At 48.4% G+C, this 22,399-nt stretch overlaps 1 pseudogene; it reads left to right on the top strand.

The window, feature by feature from the left end:
• Positions 1 to 20,289: 20,289 nt before the first annotated feature.
• On the top strand, positions 20,290 to 22,022 carry LOC123097344 (cytochrome P450 89A2-like; annotated as a pseudogene).
• The last annotated feature ends 377 nt before the right edge of the window (positions 22,023 to 22,399 follow it).

Raw genomic sequence — 22,399 nt, 5'->3', positions numbered from 1 at the left:
AAAGGCTGAAAGATAAGAAATATCCAAAGCAATGTTTGATTGCAAATTATTAGTAAAGTGTTTACTATGCATTAGACTGATAAGAGAGGGATCCAGAAGAACGTCTGTCATATGATGAAAGGTGAATAAAACAACAACTTAACGAGAAAGGAAGTGTCCAAAGGGTGTTAGTGTGACTTACACACCTAGGAAGTCCGGGGCTAACGCCACTCTTAAGTTGGGTGCTTCTTTTGCGAGTAGGAGAAATACTAAAAGTTAAAACTATTAGAAGTATAAAGGCAGAAAGAAAGATGACTGGAATATCCAGCTCATGTATGAATGTCATACAAGTTTTTGATGTATAAGTAGGCTGGTCAAATATATAGTTCTTGGGAATTATGGTTAAACATGTTAATCACTAATTCTTGGGTATTGTGAGTTAATCACAAAGATACCCGCTTGATTACATTCTGTTGCGAATCAATGTAAGAGCTAGTATGGCCTAAAAAGACTAGCCAGAAATGAGGTTAAGGTATACACAGGGAACATAGTAAATGTTACTATACCTTCCATTAGTGTATTGCCGTCTATATTTATTTTCATAATTCATTTAGAGTTTTACAAACTCTAGCCCATTGCATCAGGTATCTTGCAAGAAGGTTGTTCATACGAGAACTTTTTATGTTCGATGTTATGAATAACATAAGGGCCATACTTTCATTATGAATGAGATGTATGTTATGAATATTGATAATAATAAAATACCTCTGGGTTTACTTTCATAATTCATTTTAGAGTTTCATACACTCTAGCCCATTGCACAATGTTTGTTGCAAAAGAGTTGTTCAGAAAACCAACAATTGTTGTTAAGTATTATGAATAACATGAAGGGCCATGCTTCCATCCAAGATGGAATGTATGTTATGAATATTGATGGTAATATGATATATCCATAACGTTGACGCTAAATGTCGCGAGACTATGAGAATACCACACATGTGTGGCACTACATTTGGTCACATTGGAGAAACCCGCATGGAAAAATTCCATTATGATGGATTTTGAAGTCGTTTGATTTTGAATCATCTGACACTTGCAACTTTCCTCCGAAAAATGAAGTGACTGAAATATCGTTCACAGGCCATAAGGAACAAGCAACAAACTTATTGGTGACCATACATTTTGATGTGTGTAGTTCAATAAATGTTGTTGCAAGTGGTGGATTTATTTATCTTCTGAAATGACTTAAGTAGATATATGGATATTTACTTGATGAGACGTAAGTCTGGATCTTTTGAAATCATTCGAAAGGTTTTCAAAAATGAAGTAGAAGTTATTGTAACAAGAAAATTATGTTTCTGCAATTTGATTGCACAAAGGAATATTTGAGTTACATGTTTAGCGAATGTCTGATGAGTTGTGAAAAGAGTTTCATAACTTACACCTACTGGAACAGCACTATGAGTGGAATGTCTGTGAAGATGTAATCAAACCATTTATGACATGGTAAGATCAAAGATGACATAAATAAATTTGCCATTATCACTTTTAAAAAGTAATGCTTTAGAGACTGCGGCTTTTACACTGAAAAGAGCTCCATCAGGTCTGTTGAAATGATGGCATGGTATGGTATGCCCAACCATGTTATATCTTTTCTTAACATTTGGAATATTGGGCTTGTGTAAAAGGTTACAAACCTATTCCAAATCATACAAGTGCTACTTTGTAGGTTATCCAAATTATTGGGTATTCCCTCACCACTATACCGAGGCAAAAAGTTTTGCCATAAAGAACAGTGTGATTTTGAAGAAAATTGTTCTTTCAGAAAGGTGAGTGGGAGAATAGTGCAACTCGATGAGATAAATAGTATCTTTGTCATCAGATCAAAGGAAAGAGACCTTGGAAGTAATTCTAGAGTTTCCTACTGCGGCTGATACAGAAGTCTCTACAATAAAATGTATAAACTTTGGTCGAACGTGCAGCTGAACCATGTAGGCAAGGCTCATGCAAACCTCTCAGGTGCGCAAATGAGATATTGTTGTTAGACAACATTATACCTACGATGCACAAGGAAGCGTTGATGGGCCCTGACTCTGGAATTGGCTTAATGCCAATACAACCCGAGTTAGTTTCCATATAAGTGAGTCAAGATTAAAACCTTGATACACCTTTCGGAAGACTTAGAGTCTAACGAATATTTATGGAACTTCAAACCTATACGGATAAAAATGTTTTATCCATAAAGCTCGACTTGTTGAAATAACAAGTTCAAGAGTTGACTACGGTGAGGTTGTTTTCATCGTAGCAATGCTTAAAGTCGGTTCGGGTTGAACTAGCAATTAATACATATTTCAATCATGAGATATGAAACATGGATGACAATAGGATTTCCATCTGATGGAAATGAAACCAAGGACCTGCATGTGTTACAGTCCAAGGCATTTTGTTTATCCAGAGGATGCTAGAAAGGGTGCAAACTTCAGAGTTCCAGCGATGGGCAGAAGAGAGCAAAATGGAGTTGGAATCTTCGTGCTTTGATGAAATGGTCAAAGGGATTTGACTTCATCAATGGGTAACGAAGATGCTTGTAATTCAAGAAAGTAAGTGGGAGCATAATAATATTTCTAAAAACCTTGTGTGCTTGACACATTGTTAATTGGAAATAAATTTCTTGGCACGAATTAGGACTTCATTTGAAAATAGTTTTTTGATGAAGTTCTTAGGCTAAATAGCCTCAATATTAGGCATAATGATCTATGGAGATAGATTTACCTAATAGGGCTAAGCAATAAATACATATTGACAAGATGCTAAAACCGTTTAGCACTAAGAGCGACAAGGAGTGATTGGTAACGGGTAACAAGCAATAAAAGTAAACAAGGTGCAGTAAGGTGGCCCAATCCTTTTTGTAGCAAAGGACAAGACTGTACAAACTCTTATATAAAGGAAAGCGCTCCCGAGGACACATGGGAATTATCGTCAAGCTAGTTTTCATCATGCTCATATGATTCGCGTTCGTTACTTTGATAATTTAACATGTGGGTGGACCGGTGCTTGGGTACTGCCCTTCCTTGGACAAGCATCCCACTTATGATTAACCCCTCTCGCAAGCATCCGCAACTACGAAAGAAGAATTAAGGTAAACCTAACCATAGCATGAAACATATGGATCCAAATCAGCCCCTTACGAAGCAACGCATAAACTAGGGTTTAAGCTTCTGTCACTCTAGCAACCCATCATCTACTTATTACTTCCCAATGCCTTCCTCTAGGCCCAAACAATGGTGAAGTGTCATGTAGTCGACGTTCACATAACACCACTAGAGGGGAGACAACATACATCTCATCAAAATATTGAACGAATACCAAATTCACATGACTACTTATAACAAGACTTCTCCCATGTCCTCAGGAACAAACGTAACTCCTCACAAATCATATTCATGTTCATAATCAGAGGGGTATTAATATGCATAAAGGATCTGAACATATGATCTTCCACCGAATAAACCAACTAGCATCAACTACAAGGAGTAATCAACACTAGTAGCAACCCACAGGTACCAATCTGAGGTTTTGAGACAAAGATCGGATACAAGAGGTGAACTAGGGTTTGAAAGGAGATGGTGCCGGTGAAGATGTTGATGGAGATTGACCCCCTCCCGATGAGAGGATCGATGGTGATGACGATGGTGATGATTTCCCCCTCCCGGAGGGATGTTTCCCCGGCAGAACAGCTCCGTCGGAGCCCTAGATTGGTTCTGCCAAGGTTCCGCCTCAAATGGCGGTGCTTTGTCCCGAAAGCTTCCTTATGATTTTTTCCAGGGCAAAAGACACCTTATACCAGAATATGGGCATCGGGGGGCTTTCAGGTGGCCCAGGAGGCAGGGGCGCACCCAGGGGGTAGGGCGCGCCCCCCACCCTCGTGGACAGAGGGTGGCCCCCCTATGGTGCTTTTTTTGCCAAATATTTTTAATAAATTCCAAAACTGACTTTCGTGGTGTTTCAGGACTTTTGGAGTTATGTAGAATATGTTTCTAATGTTTTGCTCCTTTTCCAGCCCAGAATCCTAGTTGCCGGCATTCTCCCTCTTCATGTAAACCTTGTAAAGTAACAGAGAAAAGGCATAAGTATTGTGACATAATGTGTAGTAACAGCCCATATTGCAATAAATATCGATATAAAAGCATGATGCAAAATGGACGTATCAGTCATATACCTTGCTGCTTGTCTGGCTCATGTCGTGGATGATCCAACCGCCGAACCACGCAGTTATCAAACCGCTATGAGTATCCCGCACTGGAGGACTGCTAAGGAACAAGAATATCATGCTCTTATGTAGAATAAGACCTGGACACTTGTTCCACCTCCATCTCGTGTCAACATCATCGATTCGAAGTGGGTTTTCAAGGTGAAGAAACATGTAGATGGTTCCATTGAGCGCTACAAAGTGCGTCTTGTGGCTAAGGGTTTTAAACAACATCAGGGACTGGACTATGAGGATATATTCAGCCCCGTTGTCAAGCCTACCACTATTCGACTTCTTCTGTCTCTGGCACTTTATCGTGGATGGTCTCTCCGCCAGCTTGACGTGTAGAACGCTTTTCTACATGGACTGCTTGAAGAGGAGGTTTACATGAGGCAGCCACCTGCATTTGTTGATCACACTCAGCCTTATCACCTCTGTCATTTGATGAAGGCTCTCTATGGACTGAAACAGGCACCTCGTGCCTGGCATGCTCGCCTGGCTTCAGCTTTATGCACTCATGGATTCATTCCTTCGACGGCTAATACTTCACTGTTCTTGTTTCAATGACCGAGTGTGACCATGTACCTCCTTGTGTACGTGTATGATATTGTCCTCGTTAGCTCCTCTTCGACGGCTGCTGATGCTCTTGTGACTGCGCTTCGTCGTGATTTTGCAGTTAAAGATTCGGGACAACTTCATTTCTTCCTGGGTGTTGAAATTGCTCATCAGTCTCGTGGCAGTTTGGCTCTCACCCAGAAGAAGTACTCTCTTGATCTTCTACGCCATGCTGGTATGCTCAAGTGCAAGACATCGCCTATGCCCATGTCCTCCACTGACAAACTTTTAGCTGTTGATGGTACTCTTCTATCTCCTGAGGTTGCTACCAGTACATGAGTATTTTTGGTGGCCTGCAGTATCTGACGATCACACATCCTGATTTCTCCTTACAGTTAACAGGGTGTGCCAGTATCGTCATGCACCTACTAACGTGCACTAGTCTGTTGTGAAGCACATATTGCGCTATGTGCGTCCTACTATCTCCTTTAGTTTTCATCTGCGCCCCAGTTCCTCTGGAGTTCTTTCTGCATTCTGAGATGCTTGTGACGCCTGGGTAATTAAGCTATAGTGATCCTCTGCTAGTGTTGCCACGTCACCTCGATTATAGTTGCTAATCTCGAGTTAGTTCAAAACGGTTTCGAAATTCAATTCAAAATTATGATGGCGATAAAAGTTTTCAAAAATTAAAACTAAAATGTTCGGGGGTTGTCAAATATTACAAAGTTAATTATGGTGGAGTAAACACATTTTTATAAAATGTCTAAGTTGTTAAAATGAATTAAAACAGAAAAGGAAAAATAAGAAAAGAAAACAAACAAAACAAATAGAGAGAAAGAAAACCCCCCTGGCCAACTGGGCCAAACGGCCCAGCCGGCCGGCCCAATGGCGCACCCGGCCCCCTCACTCCCCTTATCCCCTCGGTCCACACCCGACCGAACCCTAGCCCGCACCCCACTCGCCCCACGCCTCGCTCCTCCTCTCCCCACCCCGTCTGGATCGAGATTGGGGCAACCGTGCCCCCGACCCCGTCGGCGCACGTCGCCATCCCCGTCGCACCTCGCCACCCCGTCGTCGCCGGTGCTCCCCGTCGCCTGCCTCCTCGTCTGCCTCCCCGCTGGACTACATCGCCGCTGCCCGAAGGCCTCCCCATCGCTGGACCACCCGCCGTTGCTACTCGTCGCCGCCGCCTGGATCTCCCCTGCCTCGTCGACGGCCACCTCGCCGGAACGCCACCTCGACCCCCTCCTCGTCGGACTTCCCCGACCTCCGTCGAGCCCGCTGCCTAGACCCCACGGCCCCGTGGTGAGGCCCCGACAACTCCTCCTCCTACCCTGCTCCGGCCACTTCGGCCATGGCCTCGCTCACTGGCTCCTGCAACGCGCGCCGGCCGCCCTGGCCGCGCCCGCGCCCCCTACCTGTGCCCACGAGGCCTGCCGCCCGTAGACACGCCCGCGCCGGCCTCGTCCTGCCCCGGACGGCGTCGCCCTCCGCCCGGGCCATCGCCTTGCCTTGCCTCGCCGTGTTCCCCACGCCCACGCGCCGGCTTGGGCTCCCTGCGCCCTGCTGCCGCTTGTGCGGTGGCCGCCGGCGCCCCGCCAGCCTCGCCCCGCTCTACGCCTCGCCGGCGCCCCCCCTCGGGCGCCCTGTTGGGGTCGGCCACCACGCCCGCACGCCGGTGCCCGTTGCCCGCAACCGTGCCCGCGCCCGTTGCGCCCGAAACCGCTAAGGCCCCTGTGCCTATGACATGAGGGGCCCAGGCCCTAGAACGAAAAAAAAGAAAGATTTAATAAAATAAATAAATAAATAAAATAATTAAAATATTAATTAGTTAATTAATTAAAGAATTAATTAACTTAATTGATCCTGATTAGATTAACCTAATCACCTAGTTAGTTAATTAATCTATTAGGTTAGTTAACAGTCAATGACAGCTGGGACCCACACGTCAGCGACCCAGTCAACACCTCTATTGACTGCCGACGTCATGCTGACGTCATGATGACGTCAGCATGCACTGTTCTGGATAATGTTAAATTAAATTAATTAAATAAATTCTAAAAATGATTTAAAACTTTAGAAAATCATATAAAATAATCTGTAACTCGGATGAAAATACTTTGTACATGAAAGTTGCTCAGAACAACGAGACGAATCCGGATACGTAGCCCGTTCGTCCGCCACGCGTCCCTAGCATAGAGAACCTGCAACATTTCACCTCCGGTTCATCTGTCCGAAAACACGAAACACTGGGGGTACTTTCCCGGATGTTTCCCCCCTTCACCGGTATCACCTCATACCGCGTTAGAACACGTCTAGCTCTGCTTGTTGACCTGTTATGCACTTGCTTCCTATGTATTTACTGTTTCTCCCCCCTCTTCTCTCCGGTAGCCCCCGTGACGATGCTGATGCCCCTGTGGACGACTACGTCACCGACGACCCCTCCTTCTTGTCTGAGCAACCAGGCAAGCCCCCCCCCCCTTGATCACCAGATATCGCCTATTCTCCTCTATACTGCTTGCATTAGAGTAGTGTAGCATGTTACTGCTTTCGTTAATCCTATTCTGATGCATAGCCTGACATTGTCGCTACATCTGTTGATACCTTACCTGCAATCCTAAATACTTAGTATAGGTTGCTAGTTTATCACCATTGGCCCTACATTCTTGTCAGTCTGCCTTGCTATACTATTGGGCCGTGATCATTCGGGAGGTGATCACGGGTATATATGATACATACATACTATACAGATGGTGACTAAAGTCGGGTCAGCTCGAAGAGTACCCGCGAGTGATTCACGGATTGGGGCTGAAAGGACCTTTGTCCCGACGGCCCTCTGTGTGGATCTTTGTGGCGGAGCGACAGGGCAGGTTGAGACCGCCTAGGAGAGAGGTGGGCCTGGCCCTGTTCGGCATTCGCGGATACTTAACACGCTTAACGAGATCTTGGTATTTGATCTGAGTTGGCTACGAGCCTATACGCACTAACCATCTACGCGGGAGTAGTTATGGGTATCCCGACGTCGTGGTATCAGCCGAAGCACTTCAGACGTCAGCGACGGAGCGGCGCGCGCCAGATTGGAACGTAAGCCTGCTCTTGTATTAAGGGGGCTAGTTCTGCTTCCGGCCGCCCACGCAACATGCAGGTGTGCTATGGGCGATGGGCCCAGACCCCTGTGCGCTTAGGTTTAGACCGGCGTGATGGCCTCTCTGTTTTGCCTAGGTGGGGCTGCGACGTGTTGATCTTCCGCGGCCGGGCATGACCCAGGAAAGTGTGTCCGGCCAAATGGGATCAAGCGTGTTGGGTTATGTGGTGCACCCCTGCAGGGAAGTTAATCTATTCGAATAGCCGTGATCTTCGGTAACAGGACGACTTGGAGTTGTACCTTGACCTTATGACAACTAGAACCGGATACTTAATAAAACACACCCTTCCAAGTGCCAGATACAACCCGGTGATCACTCTCTAACAGGGTGACGAGGGGAGGATCGCCGGGTAGGTTTATGCTATGCGATGCTGCTTGGAGATGCTACTTGGAGATGCTACTTGGAGATGCTACTTGAGGATGCTACTTGGAGGACTACAATCTACTCTCTTCTATATGCTGCAAGACGGAGGCTGCCGGAAGCGTAGTCTTCGACAGTATTAGCTATCCCCCTCTTATTCTGGCATTCTGCAGTTCAGTCCACCGATATGGCCTCCTTACACATATACCCATGCATATGTAGTGTAGCTCCTTGCTTGCGAGTACTTTGGATGAGTACTCACGGTTGCTTGTCTCCCTCTTTTCCCCTTTCCCTTCTACCTGGTTGTTGCAACCAGATGCTGGAGGCCTGGAGCCAGACGCCACCGTCGACGACGTCTACTACCCCGGAGGTGCCTACTACTACGTGCAGGCCGCTGACGACGTCCAGGAGTAGTTTAGGAGGATCCCAGGCAGGAGGCCTGCGCCTCTTTCGATCTGTATCCCAGTTTGTGCTAGCCTTCTTAAGGCAAACTTGTTTAACTTATGTCTGTACTCAGATATTGTTGCTTCCACTGACTCGTCTATGATCGAGCACTTGTATTCGAGCCCTCGAGGCCCCTGGCTTGTATTATGAGGCTTGTATGACTTATTTATGTTTTAGAGTTGTGTTGTGATATCTTCCCGTGAGTCCCTGATCTTGATCGTACACGTTTGCGTGCATGATTAGTGTACGATTGAATCGGGGGCGTCACAAGTTGGTATCAGAGCCGACTGCCTGTAGGAATCCCCCTTCCACACTCCTTGGCCGAAGTCGAGTCTAGACATTGCAAAAACTTTTACTAACTTGGCTGTGTGCCTTACGGGCCCACGTCGCCATCGGGTGGTAGTAGGATCTTTTACTCCTCGACCTATACTCTGGGACTCTGATCTCTCTACTATTCGGGTTAAATGAAGTTTACTAAATCTAACATTAGGATCTCGTTATCACTTTCACCCGGAGAGCCCCTTATTACTAATGATCGTCTGCTCCACCAGAAGACCCTGAAGATACTCTCCGCTGTTAACCCGAGAACTTGTGTACATCGCGTTTGCAATTCACCTTCCACCGCAAACCCTTATGGATAACTACTTGCAATTGTTATTCTTACATTCATCCCCAGTGGTCTTGTTATTACATGATACCCTGAAAAACTCGTCGTTGTTTCGATAATCCCTTGAGCTTACTGCCTTGCTGTTCTTTGTCACTTGAATACCCCTACGGTTACTTCTCGCACTTATCGAGTATCCGCTCATCCCCCAGTTGTTCGTGTGTTACACAAAAGTCTTCGAAATACCACCCGATATTCCGAAAATCCTCAGCAACCTATTGCTCTGGAATTTCCTGTTTGCTTTCACTATGATTAATCCCATAAGTATAGAAATCTTATCGACATTCCTTGTCATTATCATTTTGAGTCTGTTGACTCAATATGTTGCGAATACACGCAATCATCATTGATCCTTATAAATTACCTTTCCGGCTGAGCTTCCATTCTTTTAACTGGAATTGGTTCTCGACCAATCCAATTGTCGTTGATTGTACCCTAAGGCTATTCAACTTATCCATCCCTAATCAGAGCATTGCTTCTGATCCCTTGATTTGGAAATCATAATTCCTTTGCATTTGACAATTGAGTTAGTCAGTTGTTTCTATAATCTGATCTCCTTGCATTCTTCTTCCTCTAGTTGAGTACCGATACTCGTATCAGATCCTTTGTGGACCATCAAGTCCTTTGTTGGATTGTTATCCGACAGTGTCCTACACATTTGATCACCTTGTGAGTTCTTCCCCTGATACATAATGCCTTTGTTAAGTTGTATCCTCTGCTTGGCCAACCATGCTCTGCTTTCGGGCTTGTGTTATTTACTCTTGAAACTTGTGGTATATGTTTCTAAGAAGCCCATATGGGTTGAACATATGCCTTCTCTAAACCGTGTGAACCCGAAAGTTTTCACGAGTCATACTCTTCTGGTGCTTCACCAGATAAAATTTCAACGCTGCAACTTCATCGAACGTGAGAAGTGAATGAAAGGTTATGCATTGGAGAAGTGGGAGTCGACCTTGAACTTGTGTTCATGCCCATGGACACGATGTAGATCTTATCATTAAAGCTTCTCTTAAATAAATTATTCCTTTGGTAGAAGTTCATCCTATATCTAGGATCTGGCCTTTTGCAACCGTGGTTCCGACCATGATTGTTCTTCTTTGATCTCATTTCTCGGACAAGTTAAAACAATTGTATTCTATGGATCAATACACCAGTCCAACCTTTACTTTGATCTTGTGTCGAGTATTACCCCCCTGGTATCCCGAGATTATCATGGAACTGCATAACTTTTTATGAGTTCTTCATCAAGTGCTACCTTCCCACTGATTCCAATTTTTCGCGGGCTCTGAGTTATTGAACACTCAAAGACACCGATAACTGAACCGAGTCCGCTCTTCGGTTCAACAACTCTTTAGTAAGCTTCTATAAGTATGAGTTTGTACCCGATCACGCCATTCCTAGCCTGTTTGGCTATATCATTGTCGTGACGATTCTAACTGTGCTACCTGGTCCTTATTCTCGGAGCACCAAATTTCGACGATGAACTAACCTTACGTCGATCCTCATCGTCATATCATTTCGCCTTGAACAACAAGCTTGGTTTCGAGTTTGTGTCGTACCCTTGGTTCCAATAACCTTTCACTTCATCATTACTTGACTTGATGTCGTTACCGATCGATTACTTCTTCATGAACTCTCGCGACAAAGGTGTCGTGATCATCAACATTCTGAGCTCTTCCAGGAATTCAATTGAATTCATGATGGGTAATACCATCCCTTGCCCCTCGATGATTCCTGTTCTCATCGACCACTTTATTGCCTTCCGTTCAACACAACTTGTTCGTGTTTTGTGTAAACCTTGAGATCACTGCTACCCAGCAGTTGATCTTCCTTACCTCGGAAGTATTACCATCTCTTTTTGTCAAGAATGTGGTGAGAATTTCACCACCTCTTAATAATTCTTGATATCATAATACTTCTTGCCATCTTCGTTCATTCCTTGGTCCCCGTATTGATTTCAACCGGAATACCGACAATGGAGCTATGACGTGTGAATTCCAAACTCCTAGCAACCCTATTGCTTTGAAGTGAATGGGCGATAGTTCATTCTAAGTCCTTCGCTAATTGAATCACCATTCTGACATTGGTCGTGCAACCCAATCCACATTTCGGGCGCACCTTTCAACCAATGATTAATTGTGTATGTTTTCCTCGAGCATACTTCCTTATATCATTTGATCTGACAAATGTTATCTCCTTGTTCACTTAATGGTGGAAATCCATCTTTTGGGAATCTCGGTGAATTGCCGTTGAGTTCACCAGACACCTCCTTGTCCTCTCCTTGGTTTAATGATGTACTATTGTTTCAGGAACCCACTCCCATAGTTCATTTCCCGAGAATCTTACGATGTCATTTCGTTGATATGTGCCGCAGTTTTTCTTCTCGGACATCCTGAGTCTGGGGGTATCATGACACCAATCGGATCTGAATCTTGGTCGGATATGATGGTTGGGACATTTTCCAAGAGTTATGATGTTGATCCTTTGATGACCCGGTAACATGATGTCATGCCTAGCACCCCCCCCTCCCCTGGGCGGAGGCCCTATTGTTATAGTTTCCTTTTAGCAAGGTTATCTATTCTTCCATGAGGAAATGGTAAGACTTATTCTATAAGTTGTGCCTGATGAATCCTTCGTTTATCTAGAGTCTGACCTTTTGCTTGAAGACCATGTCAATACTATCTCGAAGCATGTCTGTGATACTCCGATTTTCAACAAGAACATTTGAAGCCCAATGCTAAATGTTTCTTGCTCAATTATCCTAACACCGTTGTATGGGTAATATCATGAGATTCCTCCCCCCCCTTACCTAAATGGTTGTCTACTTTATATCCTGTCATGGATATCTTGCTCTGCTTGTCCTTGGGAAGGATATACCCCTAAATTCTGTGTTTTAACACATTTTCCTTTCCATTGTTCTGTTTAATCTGATGTTCATATTTTCCTTTCCATTGTTGTGTTTGACATTCTTGTGATCTATATAATCTAAGCAGTAATATTCTCCTGCTTATGTAAACGCCTCGGTGTACAACTCTGCCAGCAAGGCCCTGTTACTATTGTTGAAAACATTCCGGTAACCACCGATGGATAAGAACCTTGCCTATTGGTCCGCCTCGTTCAACAAGCAGGAATTGGTTCTCTTCGTCCCTCGCCCTTGGTAGCGACGTTGCTGCCGACATAATCGACGGGCACCCTCTGACATGCCTTGCTTACATGATCGTGCAAGACGTATCTGCCCTTCCTACTTTAACCACATGATGGGCCCATAACCCACAGTTCCACAGGATCGAAACCTGACTCTCCGGCACACCCATATCTCCGAAGTTATTCCTCACGATTGGCTTCATATGAAGATCACCAACCACCTTCCTAGAGACGATCTATTCTGGTACCAGATGCAACACTTATTCTCGTTGCTCTGAACCCCTTTCACCCTTTGTTTCAGGCATCGAACGATTGCCTACCCGCTCGAAACTTCTCATGGTACCTCCGTACTTTGCTCTCGATACTTTCTTTAGTTTCAATTCGGGAGTTACTTCCCACCACCTTCCCTGTGTTATTGGCCAGATAATCAACCTTGCAGAGGTACGTTCCCCCCGGAATACCCCCTTTTGTTCTTCTTAAGTATGATGGAGATCCTGAAGGAAGGACGACGATTTCATCATGATGCATTGAGGCATAGGAGTGAAGACATCAACGCTATGGATCCACCTCTTCGAGGAGAGCAACCAAAGACGAGAAGATTCGTTAGGATTTCGTAACCAGACCTTTCCCCCCTAGTCCCCCTCTTAAATCTCGGGACGAGATTTCTTGTAGTGGAGGAGAATTGTGACGCCCGGGTAATTAAGCTATAGTGATCCTCTGCTAGTGTTGCCACGTCACCTCGATTATAGTTGCTAATCTCGAGTTAGTTCAAAACGGTTTCGAAATTCAATTCAAAATTATGATGGCGATAAAAGTTTTCAAAAATTAAAACTAAAATGTTCGGGGGTTGTCAAATATTACAAAGTTAATTATGGTGGGGTAAACACATTTTTATAAAATGTCTAAGTTGTTAAAATGAATTAAAACAGAAAAGGAAAAATAAGAAAACAAAACAAACAAAACAAATAGAGAGAAAGAAAACCCCCCTGGACAACTGGGCCAAACGGCCCAGCCGGCCGGCCCAATGGCCCACCCGGCCCCCTCACTCCCCTTATCCCCTCGGTCCACACCCGACCGAACCCTAGCCCGCACCCCACTCGCCCCACGCCTCGCTCCTCCTCTCCCCACCCCGTCTGGATCGAGATTGGGGCAACCGTGCCCCCGACCCCGTCGGCGCACGTCGCCATCCCCGTCACACCTCACCACCCCGTCGTCGCCGGTGCTCCCCGTCGCCTGCCTCCTCGTCTGCCTCCCCGCTAGACTACATCGCCGCTGCCCGAAGGCCTCCCCATCGCTGGACCACCCGCCGTTGCTACTCGTCGCCGCCGCCTGGATCTCCCCTGCCTCGTCGACGGCCACCTCGCCGGAACGCCACCTCGACCCCCTCCTCGTCGGACTTCCCCGACCTCCGTCGAGCCCGCTGCCTAGACACCACGGCCCCGTGGTGAGGCCCCGACAACTCCTCCTCCTACCCTGCTCCGGCCACTTCGGCCATGGCCTCGCTCACTGGCTCCTGCAACGCGCGCCGGCCGCCCTGGCCGCGCCCGCGCCCCTACCTGTGCCCGCGAGGCCTGCCGCCCGTAGACACGCCCGCGCCGGCCTCGTCCTGCCCCGGACGGCGTCGCCCTCCGCCCGGGCCATCGCCTTGCCTTGCCTCGCCGTGTTCCCCATGCCCACGCGCCGGCTTGGGCTCCCTGCGCCCTGCTGCCGCTTGTGCGGTGGCCGCCGGCGCCCCGCCAGCCTCGCCCCGCTCTACGCCTCGCCGGCGCCCCCCCTCGGGCGCCCTGTTGGGGCCGGCCACCACGCCCGCACGCCGGTGCCCGTTGCCCGCAACCGCGCCCGCGCCCGTTGCGCCCGAAACCGCTAAGGCCCCTGTGCCTATGACATGAGGGGCCCAGGCCCTAGAACGAAAAATAAAAAAAAAGATTTAATAAAATAAATAAATAAATAAATAAATAAAATAATTAAAATATCAATTAGTTAATTAATTAAAGAATTAATTAACTTAATTGATCCTGATTAGATTAACCTAATCACCTAGTTAGTTAATTAATCTATTAGGTTAGTTAACAGTCAATGACAGCTGGGACCCACACGTCAGCGACCCAGTCAACACCTCTGTTGACTGCCGACGTCATGCTGACGTCATGATGACGTCAGCATGCACTGTTCTGGATAATGTTAAATTAAATTAATTAAATAAATTCTAAAATGATTTAAAACTTTAGAAAATCATATAAAATAATCCGTAACTCGGATGAAAATACTTTGTACATGAAAGTTGCTCAGAACGACGAGACGAATCCGGATACGCAGCCCGTTCATCCGCCCCGCGTCCCTAGCATAGAGAACCTGCAACATTTCACCTCCGGTTCATCTGTCCGAAAACACGAAACACTGGGGGTACTTTCCCGGATGTTTCCCCCCTTCACCGGTATCACCTCATACCGCGTTAGAACACGTCTAGCTCTGCTTGTTGACCTGTTATGCACTTGCTTGCTATGTATTTACTGTTTCTCCCTCCTCTTCTCTCCGGTAGCCCCCGTGACGATGCTGATGCCCCTATGGACGACTACGTCACCGACGACCCCTCCTTCTTGTCTGAGCAACCAGGCAAGCCCCCCCCCCTTGATCACCAGATATCGCCTATTCTCCTCTATACTGCTTGCATTAGAGTAGTGTAGCATGTTACTGCTTTCATTAATCCTATTCTGATGCATAGCCTGACATTGTCGCTACATCTGTTGATACCTTACCTGCAATCCTAAATACTTAGTATTGGTTGCTAGTTTATCACCATTGGCCCTACATTCTTGTCAGTCTGCCTTGCTATACTATTGGGCCGTGATCACTCGGGAGGTGATCACGGGTATATATGATACATACATACATACTATACAGATGGTGACTAAAGTCGGGTCAGCTCGAAGAGTACCCGCGAGTGATTCACGGATTGGGGGCTGAAAGGACCTTTGTCCCGACGGCCCTCTGTGTGGATCTTTGTGGCGGAGCGACAGGGCAGGTTGAGACCGCCTAGGAGAGAGGTGGGCCTGGCCCTGTTCGGCGTTCGCGGATACTTAACACGCTTAATGAGATCTTGGTATTTGATCTGAGTTGGCTACGAGCCTATACGCACTAACCATCTACGCGGGAGTAGTTATGGGTATCCCGACGTCGTGGTATCAGCCGAAGCACTTCAGACGTCAGCGACGGAGCGGCGCCTGCTCTTGTATTAAGGGGGCTAGTTCTGCTTCCGGCCGCCCACGCAACGTGCAGGTGTGCTATGAGCGATGGGCCCAGACCCCTGTGCGCTTAGGTTTAGACCGGCGTGCTGGCCTCTCTGTTTTGCCTAGGTGGGGCTGCGACGTGTTGATCTTTCGCGGCCGGGCATGACCCAGGAAAGTGTGTCCGGCCAAATGGGATCAAGCGTGTTGGGTTATGTGGTGCACCCCTGCAGGGAAGTTAATCTATTCGAATAGCCGTGATCTTCGGTAACAGGACGACTTGAAGTTGTACCTTGACCTTATGACAACTAGAACCGAATACTTAATAAAACACACCCTTCCAAGTGCCAGATACAACCCGGTGATCGCTCTCTAACAGGGTGACGAGGGGAGGATCGCCGGGTAGGTTTATGCTATGCGATGCTGCTTGGAGATGCTACTTGGAGATGCTACTTGGAGATGCTACTTGAGGATGCTACTTGGAGGACTACAATCTACTCTCTTCTATATGCTGCAAGACGGAGGCTGCCAGAAGCGTAGTCTTCGACAGGATTAGCTATCCCCCTCTTATTCTGGCATTCTGCAGTTCAGTCCACCGATATGGCCTCCTAACACATATACCCATGCATATGTAGTGTAGCTCCTTGCTTGCGAGTACTTTGGATGAGTACTCACGGTTGCTTTTCTCCCTCTTTTCCCCTTTCCCTTCTACCTGGTTGTCGCAACCAGATGCTGGAGGCCTGGAGCCAGACGCCACCGTCGATGACGTCTACTACCCCGGAGGTGCCTACTACTACGTGCAGGCCGCTGACGACGTCCAGGAGTAGTTTAGAAGGATCCCAGGCAGGAGGCCTGCGCCTCTTTCGATCTGTATCCCAGTTTGTGCTAGCCTTCTTAAGGCAAACTTGTTTAACTTATGTCTATACTCAGATATTGTTGCTTCCGCTGACTCGTCTATGATCGAGCACTTGTATTCGAGCCCTCGAGGCCCCTAGCTTGTATTATGAGGCTTGTATGACTTATTTATGTTTTAGAGTTGTGTTGTGATATCTTCCCGTGAGTCCCTGATCTTGATCGTACACATTTGCGTGCATGATTAGTGTACGATTGAATCGGGGGTGTCACAATGCTGATTGGGATGGGTGTCCAGATGACAGGCGATCTACGGGGGGACATGCAATGTTCTTGGGGCCTAATCTGATCGCCTGGAGTGCACGCAAGCAAGCCACCGTTTCCCGCAGCAACACAGAGGCTGAGTACAAGTCAGTTGCCAATGCGACTGTTGAACTTATATGGATTGAGTCCCTACTTCGTGTGCTAGGAGTTGCTCGGTCGCATCCATCGGTCCTCTGGTGTGACAAGATCGGTGCTACGTTTCTGTCATCAAACCCAGTGTTCCATGCACGGACTAAACACATTGAGATTGACTATCATTTTGTGAGGTAATGTGTCGCACAGAAGCTACTACAAGTCAGGTTTATCTCTTCAAAAGATCAACTTGCAGACATCTTCACCAAGCCTCTACCTTCTCCCATGTTTGAGGTCTGTAGGCGCAATCTCAACCTCCTAGATGCTTCAGGAGTGAGTTGAGATTGAGGAAGGGTGTTAGACTTCGTATTGTATCCTTATTGTGTAATCCATATCATATTGGTATAGGACTTGTATGACACCATTATATATACTAGTACAATGCCCATGCGTTGCTACGGGCCATTATTAAAAAAATTGATTCGGAAATTTTTGCCTTTTTGGAAGGTCGGTTATCAAAATCCTCTACAATGTTCACTTCAACGATGTCATCTAATTTCTGCAGTCACAACAAAAATAAAATGTAAACCTCCAACTGTTAGTACATCATGGTGAGTTTACAGTTGGGATGTTATTGCATAAACTGGATTTATGCAAGCTCGGAATCAATAAGGTTAATACAAAGAAGCCATATTTATCTGGGTTAAGAGTTGGCCATTCAGAAGGTCAATACAGAGGCGCAAATCAACAAGGTAACTAATTTTCTAGCTGGGCTGAACGAGTGTAAATGTTAGCAGAGATGAGATCACCTAACGCGGTGTTGCTACATAGCTAACAGCTCAAGACCAACATCACTGAATTATTTTTCATGAAAGAAGAACATTACTAATTTACTGAATCATTTGTCCTGAAAGAACAACATCACTTGTCCTGAAAGAAGAACATGCCTGATTAACTAACTGACTGAATTTACTTGAGCACACTTGCTGCCGCTGCTCTAAAAAGGCCCCTGCTCAAAATATTCACTGTCAAATTTTTTTAGTATACTGTCAACTGAAAATAACTACCTGAAGCTGACACTCTTTTTCAGTTTTGACGACAAAATAACAGGAACAAAGGTCCCAGTCTGAATATATCACTGAATTCGTTCATTCAGATGCCCAGCCCCATATCACTGAATAACTAAAAAGAAAAGAAAAGGCTCCTACATAGCATAATCAGAGGCAGGGGACAGAAACAACATCTAAAACAGGGAATTGCATCCAATCAATATCAAGGGGATATATACCTCTGTTGTAGCCGCCGGCAGCGACATTGGATGGTTGGACGGACGTTCTTGTTCCTCCGGCGAACTCTGCGCTTCTTCCTCCGGCGAAGTCGGCGGTGACATGGATGTTTCGACGAAGATTGCAATTTCGACGGGATTTGATTTGATTTGATTTGATGGAGCTTCTGGTCCGAGGACCCTTCCTTCTTATAGTAGGCAACTCAAATCCGGTTCGGGAAATCCATCGATTGGTGTTGGAGAAGAACATGTATTTGCTGTTGGAGAAGAACACGGAGTCCAATCACGACACGGGAGCAGCAACTCTGCCGCCGCTGGCAGCTTGCGACGCCCTGGGCACCAACTTGCAGCAGGTGGTGGAAGTTGAGGGAGGCGGCGACCGCACGCAGGAGGCGGAGCTCGCCGTGGGGGCAGGCGAGAGCGAGCGGCTGCACGCTGGGGGGAGGCGGAGCTCGACGCAGCGCGCGAACCTAGCCTTGGTGCGACGGCGGCCCGGCTGCTGTCCTCCCGTCCAACCCGCAGCACGTCGAGCCTCACCGAAGTTCCTCCATGACGCTGGTAGGAAGCCCCTATCCCGCAGTCTCTCTCTGCTTCCTTCCCATATTCCCTCTCTGAATCTCTCTCTCCTTACTTTCTTCGGTAAGCAGCTGCCACTTCCCTCCATGGAGCCCCGACGCCTCCGCCATGAACCCATCCATCCCTCCTGTGCACGCTTCCCTGCAACTCCAGACGCTGCCCCCAGCTCTCTGCATCGAGCAGCAGCAGTTCGGGCAGAGGACGACGCCTCTGCCTCGACTGCTCGCCCCCTCTGCTTCGCGCTTGACTGCCAAGCCCCTCCCGTCCTCATCCCCGTGCAGCGAGACCACAATGGCCATGGTTGATGGCCTTCAGGGCGTCGCCGCGGAGCTTCTCCTGTCGCCTCCTGTTGCCGCTCGCCTCCGCTCGTCGGAGCCCCAAGCACCGCCGCTGTGGAGTGTCCCCCTCCCCGGCGACGCTCGATCTGGTGACCCCGGAGCTCTCCTCGCCGCCGGCCCCGCGGCACTGGTCGCCGTCGCGGCTGTCTTCCTCCTCCCTGGCCCCGCCTCCCGCCTCTCGTGTACGCAAGCTCCTCCCACTCTCTCCCCCTCGCATCAGCATCTGTCGCCCCCTTCGCCTTATCCATCATTGAGCGGCGCGGTGGAAAATAAGACGGCGTGGACGAATCGTTTTTCACTTATCCATGGACTGCGGGTCAAATACTAAAAAGCGCAGGGACCTTTATGCAAAAAAGCCGCGACGGTGAACCCGACAGATTCAATCCGTGCTTTATTATTATTAGGGAGATATATATATATATATATGTGTGTGTTTGTGTGTGTGTGTGTGAGAGAGAGAGAGAGAGATAGGCCACCCCATAGAGGGTTGAGCCAGTTCCGCCCAAACCTACGTTTTACACTCCATCAGTTTAGACTTTTGAATGAGTTGGCTGGAGCATGAATTCACTATGTATCCAAGCCAGAAAGTCTTGATTTCAAAACCCTGCCAACACAGTATTAAATAAAAAGGATTCTGCGGCCTACATCGATCCCACGTCTATGAGTTCGGACTTTTGGATTGGGAGGTACATTTTGAATGGATGTGTAATTCTTCATTAAGTTTTGCATGAGGAATCTATGCCGGAGCTGGAGAAGATTCACGGGCTCACCGGTGAAGTCAGTTGCTCAAAAAATTTCTCCAGCGGTTGCGTGGTTGCACGCCACCTCATTTCGTAATAAGGTCAATTCTTTCCCGCAGATCTAGCATTATTGGCACGCCCGTGACCTCGGGTTGTTGATGAGTTTATTATTCCGCAGTTCGCGATGATATTTGCAATCTATGGTAGTCGACTAGTATTCTCTTCCAGGTATCGACAAGAACTTAATGCGTCCAATGCGAGTATGCGACGACCAAATGCCCATACGCCAGCACTAGTAGTAGTTAACTCGAACGATTGCGCTGGAACAGTACAGGCTCGATCGGTCAGAAACTCAGAATAGCTTGAGCTGCAACCATGGAGCTCACGGCCTGGCCACCGCTCCTCTTGCTCATCACTCTCTCACTCTCGCTCGCAGCTGCGCTCCTCTTCTTGCTCAGCTGCCGCCACAGCGTCGAGAAGAAGGTGACCGGGAAGGAGCTTCCCCCAGGCCCACCGGCGCTGCTCTTCCTGGCCAAGTTCCTAGCGCTCCGGCGATCCATCTTCCACCTTGCGCCGCTCCTCCGCGAGCTGCACGCGCGCTACGGCCCCGTCATCTCCATCCGCCTCTTCCGCGCCCTCGTCTTCGTCTCCGACCGCCACCTCGCCCACCGCGTCCTCGTCCAGGGCGGCGCCACCTTCGCCGACCGCCCGAGGCTCTTCGAGCCGGGCCTCCTCTTCACCTCCGGCTCCCGCAACATCAACGCCGCGCCCTACGGGCCTTACTGGCGCCTCGTCCGCCGCAACCTCGCCTCCGAGGCGCTGCACCCGGCCTGCGTCAGCCAGTTCGCGCCCGCGAGGCGCCGGATGCGCGACATGCTCGTCCGCGACCTCCGCAAGCGCGGCGCCGCCGGCGACCCCGTCGAGGTGAGGACGCCGTTCCGGAACGCCATGTTCGACCTGCTGGTGTACATGAGCCTCGGCGCCAGGCTCGCCCCGGAGATGCTCGACGAGATGCAGGAGATGCAGCTGTGGGTCGTCCGCACCATCACCGGCTTCCCCATCTTTTCCTTCTTGCCGGCGCTCACCAAGAGGCTCTTCCGCAAGCGATGGGAAGCGCACCTTGCCGTCCGCCGGAGGCAGGACGAGATCTTGCTCCCGCTGATCGAAACAAGGCGTTCCGTTTCCGTGCCCCGCGGCGCTGACAACCCACCGTGCTACGCCGACTCGCTTCTGGCGCTGCGTGTGGCGGACGAAGGCGGCCGCCCGCTCACGGACTCCGAGCTCGTCAGTCTCTGCTCCGAGTTCTTGAGCGGTGGCACGGACAGCACGGTGACCTCGCTGGAATGGATCATGGGGGAGCTGGTGAACCATCCGGACATGCAGGCCAAGGTCTACGAGGAGGTCAGGAACTCAGGAGCAAGGCGGAGCTCAGTGAAGGCGACCTGCAGCGGATGCCGTACCTGAAGGCCGTCGTCCTCGAGGGGCTGCGGCTCCACCCGCCGGCTCACTTCCTCCTCCCTCACGCCGTGCAGAGCGACACGGAGATCAGCGGCTACAGGGTCCCCAAGGGCGCGGATGTCAACTTCCTGGTCGCTGAGTACGGGCGCGACGAGACGGTGTGGGCGGCGGCGCGGGAGTTCCGGCCGGAGCGATTCCTGGACGGCGGCGAGGGATGCGGCGTGGACATCACGGGTAGCAGAGAGATCAAGATGATGCCCTTCGGAGCGTGCCGCAGGATGTGCCCGGGATACACGCTCGCCATGCTGCACGTCTTCGTCGGGAGCCTCGTGAGGGAGCTGGAGTGGCTGCCGGCGGCGGACGGAGAGGAGGTGGACATGACCGAGGTGCTGGATTTCACCACCCTCATGAAGCATCCCCTCCGTGTTCGCGCCATCCCAAGGACTTGAAGCTACGTCTCATCCATTCTACTCAGCGTCAGAGTCAACTCTGAACTCTGAAGAAAATTACAAGAAAGAAAGTCCATGATGCGGTTTCTATAGTTAAATTCAAGAATTCAGTAATATTGTACGCACCTCGTATCTATAATGGATTTGCTATTCCTTAAACAACTAAAAGGTTTTTTTAACAGGGAATGGGAAACAAAAAGTCTCTTATACTTCCTCCGTCCCAAAATAAGTGTATCAACGTTACTGTTTATCTCCTTCCTCGCACAGCCCCGACCATATATCTAAGCCTCGCCGCACAACTTCGGCGATCCCTGCAGCACCCCTGCCCCTTAGGATAGATAGTTGGGCCATGGCTCGCCCCTAAGATAGATAAATGGGTCGTGGCTTCCTCGTAAGATAGATAGTGGAGCTTTCTTCACTAATGAGCTAGGAATGAACAAAGAAAAAGTGACTGATGCTTTGAAAAAAATTAGGTGCCTGATAAATAGCAAAACCGACGTTTGTGCAGTTGAGGCAATTTCACCAAGGCCCTAGCGGGGT

Source organism: Triticum aestivum, chromosome 1B, assembly GCF_018294505.1.
Source record: "Triticum aestivum cultivar Chinese Spring chromosome 1B, IWGSC CS RefSeq v2.1, whole genome shotgun sequence".
NCBI lineage: Eukaryota > Viridiplantae > Streptophyta > Magnoliopsida > Poales > Poaceae > Triticum > Triticum aestivum.
This window is presented reverse-complemented; position numbering and strand designations above follow the sequence as displayed.